Consider the following 11,555-nt stretch of genomic DNA (forward strand, 5'->3'; position numbering starts at 1 on the left):
AAGGGCGTATGCGTTTTTTCCTGAATATATTCAGGAAAAAACGCATACGCCCTTTTTGGACAACCAAGCAAGCTTGCAAAGGAAATCTGCACTACAATGAAGTCTCACTTCCCCCCGGTCAAAAGGGCCATCTGAGAAAAGTGTAAAATCCAGAAAGGCAAGACAGGCCATGGAGAACTGGGAGCCTTGTTATGCTGATGGGCGGGATGTAAATGGCCAACAGACACTCGGGAGAAGTGTATGGTGTTTCCTGAAACATCTAAAAAACAAAGCAACAGAGCCTAGGGCACTTCCACTTATGGTCCTATAGCTTAGGGAAATTAAAATCGAAAAGACACAGCCACCCCATAGTTTGGGACGGCTCTGTTTACAAGAACCTCGTTTACGGTACAAGTTCAGTATCGCAGAAAGTGAAAAATGGATAAAGAAGTTGTGGTACTTACGTACAATGCAGTATCACTCAGCAATGAAATCTATGTCATCAGGCCCGTAGCAGCATAATGAGTGGATTCAGGTATGATGATTCTAACTGAAATAAGTCACACAGAAAAAGAAACATCATAAGATATCACTAATACATGGAATGTAAACTTGGCTACACAGGAACTGGATTACAAAAGAGAACAGGGTCTCAAATTTAGAAAACCAACTTATACTTGCTTAAGGGGAAAGGTGAGTTGGGGTGCTGCATAAAACCAGAGATTGAAATGAGCACAGATAAAGTTCCTTAAGCCAAATATGGAATAGACAAGAGCTACTCCTTGCTCAACGAAATGGACTCAACACCCCATATTAAACGCCTAAGAATGTACCTGACTAGTAAGTATCTTAAAACCTATGGATTGCTATGTCTCCGAAAGAGAATCAAGCGTGTGTACAGGGGCATAAACGCAGCAGTGATAGGATTGGAGAGGTTCGGTGAGCAAATGAAGACCCTTTGAAGTCATATTGCATGGTACCCATTCCACGGGTCTCAACTCTCCAGGTTTAAGGTATTCTTCCTTCAGCTAAAACATGCATGTGGAACCCTAGAGTATGATCAACCAGTGTGATCGGGAGACGTGTTCAAATATGTCTCAGTCTCGTCCCCTGGTACTCGGGTGCAACATTCCAGACGCTTTACTAACACTCTCCCGACTTGGAGAGTCAGTCCCTTTAACCTCCTGTTTGGCCCAGTTTGCAATTTCTGCGGAAGATGAACAGGAATAGGGAGAACCAATGAGAGACTAGCTGGAGGTGTCTGGACGGGCAAATTGAACTCTCATTTCCCACCAGGAAGAGGAATTAACCAAAGGCTCAGCGTGCCGTGCCGGAACCAGATTAGGGCCTGAAGCAATCCTGCGGTGTTGCTAGCCAGCTCACAAGAAAGCGAGTTGAAGAAAGGAGCTCAGGGGCACTGTAATTCACAAACCTGCAGAGTTATAAATGACAGCTATCGTCCAAAAATATACTGAAGTAAGGCTGCCAAGAGGACTTGAAAGCGGGGCAGAATTGCAGGAAACTGATTTCAGGAGGTAGACTGGAATTGCATTGAAAGCATAGGAAAAGAGGCAGAACGTCCACAATGATGCACTTGGCCAAAAAGGGCGTATGCGTTTTTTTCTGAATATATTCAGGAAAAAACGCATACGCCCTTTTTGGCCAACCAAGCAAGCTTGCAAAGGAAATCTGCACTACAATGAAGTCTCACTTCCCCCCGGTCAAAAGGGCCATCTGAAAAAAGTGTAAAATCCAGAAAGGCAGGACAGGCCATGGAGAACTGGGAGCCTTGTTATGCTGATGGGCGGGATGTAAATTGCCAACAGACACTCGGGAGAAGTGTATGGTGTTTCCTGAAACATCTAAAAAACAAAGCAACAGAGCCTAGGGCACTTCCACTTATGGTCCTATAGCTTAGGGAAATTAAAATCAAAAAGACACAGCCACCCCAAAGTTTGGGACGCCTCTGTTTACAAGAACCTCGTTTACGGTACAAGTTCAATATCGCAGAAAGTGAAAAATGGATAAAGAAGTTGTGGTACTTACGTACAATGCAATATCACTCAGCAATGACATCTATGTCATCAGGCCCGTAGCAGCATAATGAGTGGATTCAGGTATGATGATTCTAACTGAAATAAGTCACACAGAAAAAGAAACATCATAAGATATCACTAATACACGGAATGTAAACTTGGCTACACAGGAACTGGATTACAAAAGAGAACAGGGTCTCAAATTTAGAAAACCAACTTATGCTTGCTTAAGGGGAAAGGTGAGTTGGGGTGCTGCATAAAACCAGAGATTGAAATGAGCACAGATAAAGTTCCTTAAGCCAAATATGGAATAGACAAGAGCTACTCCTTGCTCAACGAAATGGACTCAACACCGCATATTAAACGCCTAAGAATGTACCTGACTAGTAAGTATCTTAAAACCTATGGATTGCTATGTCTCCGAAAGAGAATCAAGCATGTGTACAGGGGCATAAACGCAGCAGTGATAGGATTGGAGAGGTTCGGTGAGCAAATGAAGACCCTTTGAAGTCATATTGCATGGTACCCATTCCACGGGTCTCAACTCTCCAGGTTTAAGGTATTCTTCCTTCAGCTAAAACATGCATGTGGAACCCTAGAGTATGATCAACCATGTGATCGGGAGACGTGTTCAAATATGTCTCAGTTTTCGTACCCTGGTACTCGGGTGCAACATTCCAGACGCTTTACTAACACTCTCCCGACTTGGAGAGTCAGTCCCTTTAACCTCCTGTTTGGCCCAGTTTGCAATTTCTGCGGAAGATGAACAGGAATAGCGAGAACCAATGAGAGACTAGCTGGAGGTGTCTGGACGGGCAAATTTAACTCTCATTTCCCACCAGGAAGAGGAATTAACCAAAGGCTCAGCGTGCCGTGCCGGAACCAGATTAGGGCCTGAAGCCATCCTGCGGTGTTGTGGCCAGGTCACAAGAAAGCGAGTTGAAGAAAGGAGCTCAGGGGCACTGTAATTCACAAACCTGCAGAGTTATAAATGACAGCTATCGTCCAAAAATAGACTGAAGTAAGGCTGCCAAGAGGACTTGAAAGCGGGGCAGAATTGCAGGAAACCGATTTCAGGAGGTAGACTGGAATTGCATTGAAAGCATAGGAAAAGAGGCAGAACGTCCACAATGATGCACTTGGCCAAAAAGGGCGTATGCGTTTTTTCCTGAATATATTCAGGAAAAAACGCATACGCCCTTTTTGGCCAACCAAGCAAGCTTGCAAAGGAAATCTGCACTACAATGAAGTCTCACTTCCCCCCGGTCAAAAGGGCCATCTGAAAAAAGTGTAAAATCCAGAAAGGCAGGACAGGCCATGGAGAACTGGGAGCCTTGTTATGCTGATGGGCGGGATGTAAATTGCCAACAGCCACTCGGGAGAAGTGTATGGTGTTTCCTGAAACATCTAAAAAACAAAGCAACAGAGCCTAGGGCACTTCCACTTATGGTCCTATAGCTTAGGGAAATTAAAATCAAAAAGACACAGCCACCCCAAAGTTTGGGATGGCTCTGTTTACAAGAACCTCATTTACGGTACAAGTTCAATATCGCAGAAAGTGAAAAATGGATAAAGAAGTTGTGGTATTTACTTACAAAGCAATATCACTCAGCAATGAAATCTATGTCATCAGGCCCTTAGCAGCACAATGAGTGGATTCAGGTATGATGATTCTAACTGAAATAAGTCACACAGAAAAAGAAACATCATAAGATATCAGTAATACACGGAATGTAAACTTGGCTACACAGGAACTGAATTCCAAAACAGAACAGGGTCTCAAATTTAGAAAACCAACTTATGCTTGCTTAAGGGGAAAGGTGAGTTGGGGTGCTGCATAAAACCAGAGATTGAAATGAGCACAGATAAAGTTCCTTAAGCCAAATATGGAATAGACAAGAGCTACTCCTTGCTCAATGAAATGGACTCAACACCCCATATTAAACGCCTAAGAATGTACCTGACTAGTAAGTATCTTAAAACCTATGGATTGCTATGTCTCCAAAAGAGAATCAAGCGTGTGTACAGGGGCATAAACGCAGCAGTGATAGGATTGGAGAGGTTCGGTGAGCAAATGAAGACCCTTTGAAGTCATATTGCATGGTACCCATTCCACGGGTTTCAACTACCCAGGTTTAAGGTATTCTTCCTTCAGCTAAAACATGCATGTGGAACCTAGAGTATGATCAACCATGTGATCGGGAGACGTGTTCAAATATGTCTCAGTTTTCGTACCCTGGTACTCGGGTGCAACATTCCAGACGCTTTACTAACACTCTCCCGACTTGGAGAGTCAGTCCCTTTAACCTCCTGTTTGGCCCAGTTTGCAATTTCTGCGGAAGATGAACAGGAATAGCGAGAACCAATGAGAGACTAGCTGGAGGTGTCTGGACGGGCAAATTTAACTCTCATTTCCCACCAGGAAGAGGAATTAACCAAAGGCTCAGCGTGCCGTGCCGGAACCAGATTAGGGCCTGAAGCCATCCTGCGGTGTTGCGGCCAGGTCACAAGAAAGCGAGTTGAAGAAAGGAGCTCAGGGGCACTGTAATTCACAAACCTGCAGAGTTATAAATGACAGCTATCGTCCAAAAATATACTGAAGTAAGGCTGCCAAGAGGACTTGAAAGCGGGGCAGAATTGCAGGAAACCGATTTCAGGAGGTAGACTGGAATTGCATTGAAAGCATAGGAAAAGAGGCAGAACGTCCACAATGATGCACTTGGCCAAAAAGGGCGTATGCGTTTTTTCCTGAATATATTCAGGAAAAAACGCATACGCCCTTTTTGGCCAACCAAGCAAGCTTGCAAAGGAAATCTGCACTACAATGAAGTCTCACTTCCCCCCGGTCAAAAGGGCCATCTGAAAAAAGTGTAAAATCCAGAAAGGCAGGACAGGCCATGGAGAACTGGGAGCCTTGTTATGCTGATGGGCGGGATGTAAATTGCCAACAGACACTCGGGAGAAGTGTATGGTGTTTCCTGAAACATCTAAAAAACAAAGCAACAGAGCCTAGGGCACTTCCACTTATGGTCCTATAGCTTAGGGAAATTAAAATCAAAAAGACACAGCCACCCCAAAGTTTGGGACGCCTCTGTTTACAAGAACCTCATTTACAGTACAAGTTCAACATCGCAGAAAGTGAAAAATGGATAAAGAACTTGTGGTACTTACGTACAATGCAGTATCACTCAGCAATGAAATCTATGTCATCAGGCCCGTAGCAGCATAATGAGTGGATTCAGGTACGATGATTCTAACTGAAATAAGTCACACAGAAAAAGAAACATCATAAGATATCACTAATACATGGAATGTAAACTTGGCTACACAGGAACTGAATTCCAAAACAGAACAGGGTCTCAAATTTAGAAAACCAACTTATGCTTGCTTAAGGGGAAAGGTGAGTTGGGGTGCTGCATAAAACCAGAGATTGAAATGAGCACAGATAAAGTTCCTTAAGCCAAATATGGAATAGACAAGAGCTACTCCTTGCTCAACGAAATGGACTCAACACCCCATATTAAACGCCTAAGAATGTACCTGACTAGTAAGTATCTTAAAACCTATGGATTGCTATGTCTCCAAAAGAGAATCAAGCGTGTGTACAGGGGCATAAACGCAGCAGTGATAGGATTGGAGAGGTTCGGTGAGCAAATGAAGACCCTTTGAAGTCATATTGCATGGTACCCATTCCACGGGTCTCAACTCTCCAGGTTTAAGGTATTCTTCCTTCAGCTAAAACATGCATGTGGAACCCAGAGTATGATCAACCATGTGAACGGGAGACGTGTTCAAATATGTCTCAGTTTTCCTCCCCTGGTACTCGGGTGCAACATTCCAGACGCTTTACTAACACTCTCCCCACTTGGAGAGTCAGCGCCTTTAACCTCCTGTTTGGCCCAGTTTGCAATTTCTGCGGAAGATGAACAGGAATAGCGAGAACCAATGAGAGACTAGCTGGAGGTGTCTGGACGGGCAAATTTAACTCTCATTTCCCACCAGGAAGAGGAAATAACCAAAGGCTCAGCGTGCCGTGCCGGAACCAGATTAGGGCCTGAAGCCATCCTGCGGTGTTGCGGCCAGCTCAAAAGAAAGCGAGTTGAAGAAAGGAGCTCAGGGGCACTGTAATTCACAAACCTGCAGAGTTATAAATGACAGCTATCGTCCAAAAATATACTGAAGTAAGGCTGCCAAGAGGACTTGAGAGCGGGGCAGAATTGCAGGAAACCGATTTCAGGAGGTAGACTGGAATTGCATTGAAAGCATAGGAAAAGAGGCAGAACGTCCACAATGATGCACTTGGCCAAAAAGGGCGTATGCGTTTTTTCCTGAATATATTCAGGAAAAAACGCATACGCCCTTTTTGGCCAACCAAGCAAGCTTGCAAAGGAAATCTGCACTACAATGAAGTCTCACTTCCCCCCGGTCAAAAGGGCCATCTGAAAAAAGTGTAAAATCCAGAAAGGCAGGACAGGCCATGGAGAACTGGGAGCCTTGTTATGCTGATGGGCGGGATGTAAATTGCAAACAGCCACTCGGGAGAAGTGTATGGTGTTTCCTGAAACATCTAAAAAACAAAGCAACAGAGCCTAGGGCACTTCCACTTATGGTCCTATAGCTTAGGGAAATTAAAATCAAAAAGACACAGACACCCCAAAGCTTTGGGATGGCTCTGTTTACAAGAACCTCATATACGGTACAAGTTCAATATCGCAGAAAGTGAAAAATGGATAAAGAAGTTGTGGTACTTACGTACAATGCAGTATCACTAAGCAATGAAATCTATGTCATCAGGCCCGTAGCAGCATAATGAGTGGATTCAGGTATGATGATTCTAACTGAAATAAGTCACACAGAAAAAGAAACATCATAAGATATCACTAATACACGGAATGTAAACTTGGCCTACACAGGAACTGAATTACAGAACAGAACACGGGTCTCAAATTTAGAAAACCAACTTATGCTTGCTTAAGGGGAAAGGTGAGTTGGGGTGCTGCATAAAACCAGAGATTGAAATGAGCACAGATAAAGTTCCTTAAGCCAAATATGGAATAGACAAGAGCTCCTCCTTGCTCAACGAAATGGACTCAACACGTCCCATATTAAACGCCTAAGAACTGTACCTGACAAGTAAGTATCTTAAAAACCTATGGATCGCTATGTCTCCGAAAGAGAATCAATCGTGTGTACAAGGGTCATAAACGCAGCAGTGATAGGATTGGAGAGGTTCGGTGAGCAAATGAAGACCCTTTGTAGTCATATTGCATGGTACCCATTCCACGGGTCTCAACTCTCCAGGTTTAAGGTATTCTTCCTTCAGCTAAAACATGCATGTGGAACCTAGAGTATGATCAACCATGTGATCGGGAGACGTGTTCAAATATGTCTCAGTTTTCGTACCCTGGTACTCGGGTGCAACATTCCAGACGCTTTACTAACACTCTCCCGACTTGGAGAGTCAGTCCCTGTAACCTCCTGTTTGGCCCAGTTTGCAATTTCTGCGGAAGATGAACAGGAATAGCGAGAACCAATGAGAGACTAGCTGGAGGTGTCTGGACTGGCAAGATTGAACTCTCATTTCCCACCAGGAAGAGGAATTAACAGAAGGCTCAGCGTGCCGTGCCGGAATCAGATTAGGGCCTGAAGCCATCCTGCGGTGTTGTAGTCAGCTCACAAGAAAGCGAGTTGAAGAAAGGAGCTCAGGGGCACTGTAATTCACAAACCTGCAGAGTTATAAATGACAGCTATCGTCCAAAAATATACTGAAGTAAGGCTGCCAAGAGGACTTGAAACGGGGCAGAATTGCAGGAAACTGATTTCAGGATGTAGACTGGAATTGCATTGAAAGCATAGGAAAAGAGGCAGAACGTCCACAATGATGCACTTGGCCAAAAAGGGTGTATGCGTTTTTTTCCTGAATATATTCAGGAAAAAACGCATACGCCCTTTTTGGCCAACCAAGCAAGCTTGCAAAGGAAATCTGCACTACAATGAAGTCTCACTTCCCCCCGGGAAGTGAGGGAGAAGACTCAAATCAATAGAATTAGAAATGAAAAAAGGAGAAGTAACAACTGACACTGCAGAAATACAAAAGATCATGAGAGATTACTACAAGCAACTCTATGCCAATAAAATGGACAACCTGGAAGAAATGGACAAATTCTTAGAAAGGCACAACCTGCCAAGACTGAATCAGGAAGAAATAGAAAATATGAACAGACCAATCACAAGCACTGAAATTGAAACTGTGATTAAAAATCTTCCAACAAGCAAAAGCCCAGGACCAGATGGCTTCACAGGCGAATTCTATCAAACATTTAGAGAAGAGCTAACACCTATCCTTCTCAGACTCTTCCAAAATATAGCAGAGGGAGGAACACTCCCCAACTCATTCTACGAGGCCACCATCACCCTGATACCAAAACCAGACAAGGATGTCACAAAGAAAGAAAACTACAGGCCAATATCACTGATGAACATAGATGCAAAGATCCTCAACAAAATACTAGCAAACAGAATCCAACAGCACATTAAACGGATCATACACCATGATCAAGTGGGGTTTATTCCAGGAATGCAAGGATTCTTCAATATACGGAAATCAATCAACGTGATACACCATATTAACAAATTGAAGGAGGAAAACCATATGATCATCTCAATAGATGCAGAGAAAGCTTTTGACAAAATTCAACACCCATTTATGATAAAAACCCTGCAGAAAGTAGGCACAGAGGGAACTTTCCTCAACATAATAAAGGTCATATATGACAAACCCACAGCCAACATCGTCCTCAATGGTGAAAAACTGAAAGCATTTCCACTAAGATCAGGAACAAGACAAGGTTGCCCACTCTCACCACTCTTATTCAACATAGTTTTGGAAGTTTTAGCCACAGCAATCAGAGAAGAAAAGGAAATAAAAGGAATCCAAATAGGAAAAGAAGAAGTAAAGCTGTCACTGTTTGCAGATGACATGATACTATACATACAGAATCCTAAAGATGCTACCAGAAAACTACTAGAGCTAATCAATGAATTCGGTAAAGTAGCAGGATACAAAATTAATGCACAGAAATCTCTGGCATTCCTATACACTAAGGATGAAAAATCTGAAAGTGAAATCAAGAAAGACTCCCATTTACCATTGCAACAAAAAGAATAAAATACCTAGGAATAAACCTACCTAAGGAGACAAAAGACCTGTATGCAGAAAATTATAAGACACTGATGAAAGAAATTAAAAATGATACAAATAGATGGAGAGATATACCATGTTCTTGGATTGGAAGAATCAACATTGTGAAAATGACTCTACTACCCAAAGCAATCTACAGATTCAATGCAATCCCTATGAAACTATCACTGGCATTTTTTCACAGAATTAGAACAAAAAATCTCACAATTTGTATGGAAACACAAAAGACCCCGAATAGCCAAAGCAATCTTGAGAACGAAAAATGGAGCTGGAGGAATCAGGCTTCCTGACTTCAGACTATACTACAAAGCTACAGTAATCAAGACAGTATGGTACTGGCACAAAAACAGAAATATAGATCAATGGAACAGGATAGAAAGCCCAGAGATAAACCCACACACATATGGTCACCTTATCTTTGACAAAGGAGGCAGAAATGTACAGTGGAGAAAGGACAGCCTATTCAATAAGTGGTGCTGGGAAAACTGGACAGCTACATGTAAAAGTATGAGATTAGATCACTCCCTAACACCATACACAAAAATAAGCTCAAAATGGATTAAAGACCTAAATGTAAGGCCAGAAACTATCAAACTCTTAGAGGAAAACATAGGCAGAACACTCTATGACATAAATCACAGCAAGGTCCTTTTTGACCCACCTCCTAGAGAAATGGAAATAAAAACAAAAGTAAACAAATGGGACCTAATGAAATTTAAAAGCTTTTGCGCAGCAAAGGAAACCATAAAGAAGACCAAAAGACAACCCTCAGAATGGGAGAAAATATTTGCAAATGAAGCAACTGACAAAGGATTCATCTCCAAAATTTATAAGCAGCTCATGCAGCTTAATAACAAAAAAACAAACAACCCAATCCAAAAATGGGCAGAAGACCTAAATAGACATTTCTCCAAAGAGATATACAGAGTGCCAACGACATGAAAGAATGCTCAACATCACTAATCATTAGAGAAATGCAAATCAAAACTACAATGAGATATCATCTCACAACAGTCAGAATGGCCATCATCAAAAAATCTAGAAACAATAAATGCTGGAGAGGGTGTGGAGAAAAGGGAACCCTCTTACACTGTTGGTGGGAATGTAAATAGATACAGCCACTGTGGAGAACAGTATGGAGGTTCCTTAAAAAGCTACAAATAGAACTACCATATAACCCAGCAATCCCACTACTGGGCATATACCCTGAGAAAACCATAATTCAAAAAGAGACATGTACCAAAATGTTCATTGCAGCTCTATTTACAATAGCCCAGAGATGGAAACAACCTAAGTGTCCATCATCGGATGAATGGATAAAGAAGATGTGGCACATATATACAATGGAATATTACTCAGCCATAAAAAGAGACGAAATTGAGCTATTTGTAATGAGGTGGATAGACCTAGAGTCTGTCATACAGAGTGAAGTAAGTCAGAAGAGAGAGACAAATACCGTATGCTAACACATATATATGGAATTTAAGAAAAAAAAATGTCATGAAAAACCTAGGGGTGAAACAGGAATAAAGACACAGACTTACTAGAGAATGGACTTGAGGCTATGGGGAGGGGGAAGTGTAAACGGTGACAAAGCGATAAAGAGGCATGGACATATATACACTACCAAACGTAAGGTAGATAGCTAGTGGGAAGCAGCCGCATAGCACAGGGAGATCAGCTCGGTGCTTGTGACCGCCTGGAGGGGTGGGATAGGGAGGGTGGGAGGGAGGGAGACGCAAGTGGGAAGAGATATGGGAACATATGTATATATATAAATGATTCATTTTGTTGTGAAGCTGAAACTAACATACCATTGTAAAGCAATTATACTCCAATAAAGATGTTTTAAAAAAAAAGAATATTACGAGAATAGAACCACAGGCCAGTTTCTCCTTTGAACATGCATGCAAAATGTGTAAAGAGAAGCACAAACTGTATCCATGGTATGTAAAACAATCATATATCAGAATCAAAGTAGCTTTATTCTGGCAACGCAAAGTTGCTTTAATGTCCAAACATGAAACTGATCCCAGGAATGAATTAGAGTGGGGAAAGAAGTCATTTACAACTGAAATCTCGGGACTTCCCTGGTGGTCCAGTATTTAGAACATGACGCTTTCACTGCTGGGGCCCTGGGGTCCAATCCCAGGTCAGGGAACTAAGATCCTGCAAGACATGAGGCAGGGCCCCGAAAAAAACAAAAAAAGGAAAGAAAGAAGTCTTACCCAGGAGAAGCACAAGATCGAATAAACATAACAGATAACACCTTATGAAAAGTAGGTGAAGATTATGGAATATTCTAAAATTTAAAACAAAAAGAAAGTTTTAAAGATTCA

General features: G+C 42.2%; 1 long non-coding RNA gene across 3 annotated transcripts; it reads right to left on the minus strand.

Moving 5' to 3' along the window:
- Positions 1 to 459: 459 nt before the first annotated feature.
- Positions 460 to 5,286, minus strand: LOC141276064 (uncharacterized). 3 transcript variants are annotated; one of them, XR_012325001.1, is made up of 3 exons: positions 5,187 to 5,286; positions 2,030 to 2,111; positions 460 to 525 (listed from the first exon to the last, which is right to left on the minus strand). It is a non-coding gene; the product is annotated as an uncharacterized lncRNA (long non-coding RNA). The 3 variants fall into 3 exon arrangements; XR_012325000.1 differs by having other exon boundaries at positions 491 to 529; positions 2,026 to 2,111; positions 5,191 to 5,285; XR_012325002.1 differs by lacking the exon at positions 460 to 525 and adding an exon at positions 1,116 to 1,186 and having other exon boundaries at positions 5,191 to 5,285.
- Positions 5,287 to 11,555: the final 6,269 nt, after the last annotated feature.

This window comes from Tursiops truncatus, chromosome 12, assembly GCF_011762595.2.
Source record: "Tursiops truncatus isolate mTurTru1 chromosome 12, mTurTru1.mat.Y, whole genome shotgun sequence".
In the NCBI taxonomy this organism is placed as follows: domain Eukaryota; kingdom Metazoa; phylum Chordata; class Mammalia; order Artiodactyla; family Delphinidae; genus Tursiops; species Tursiops truncatus.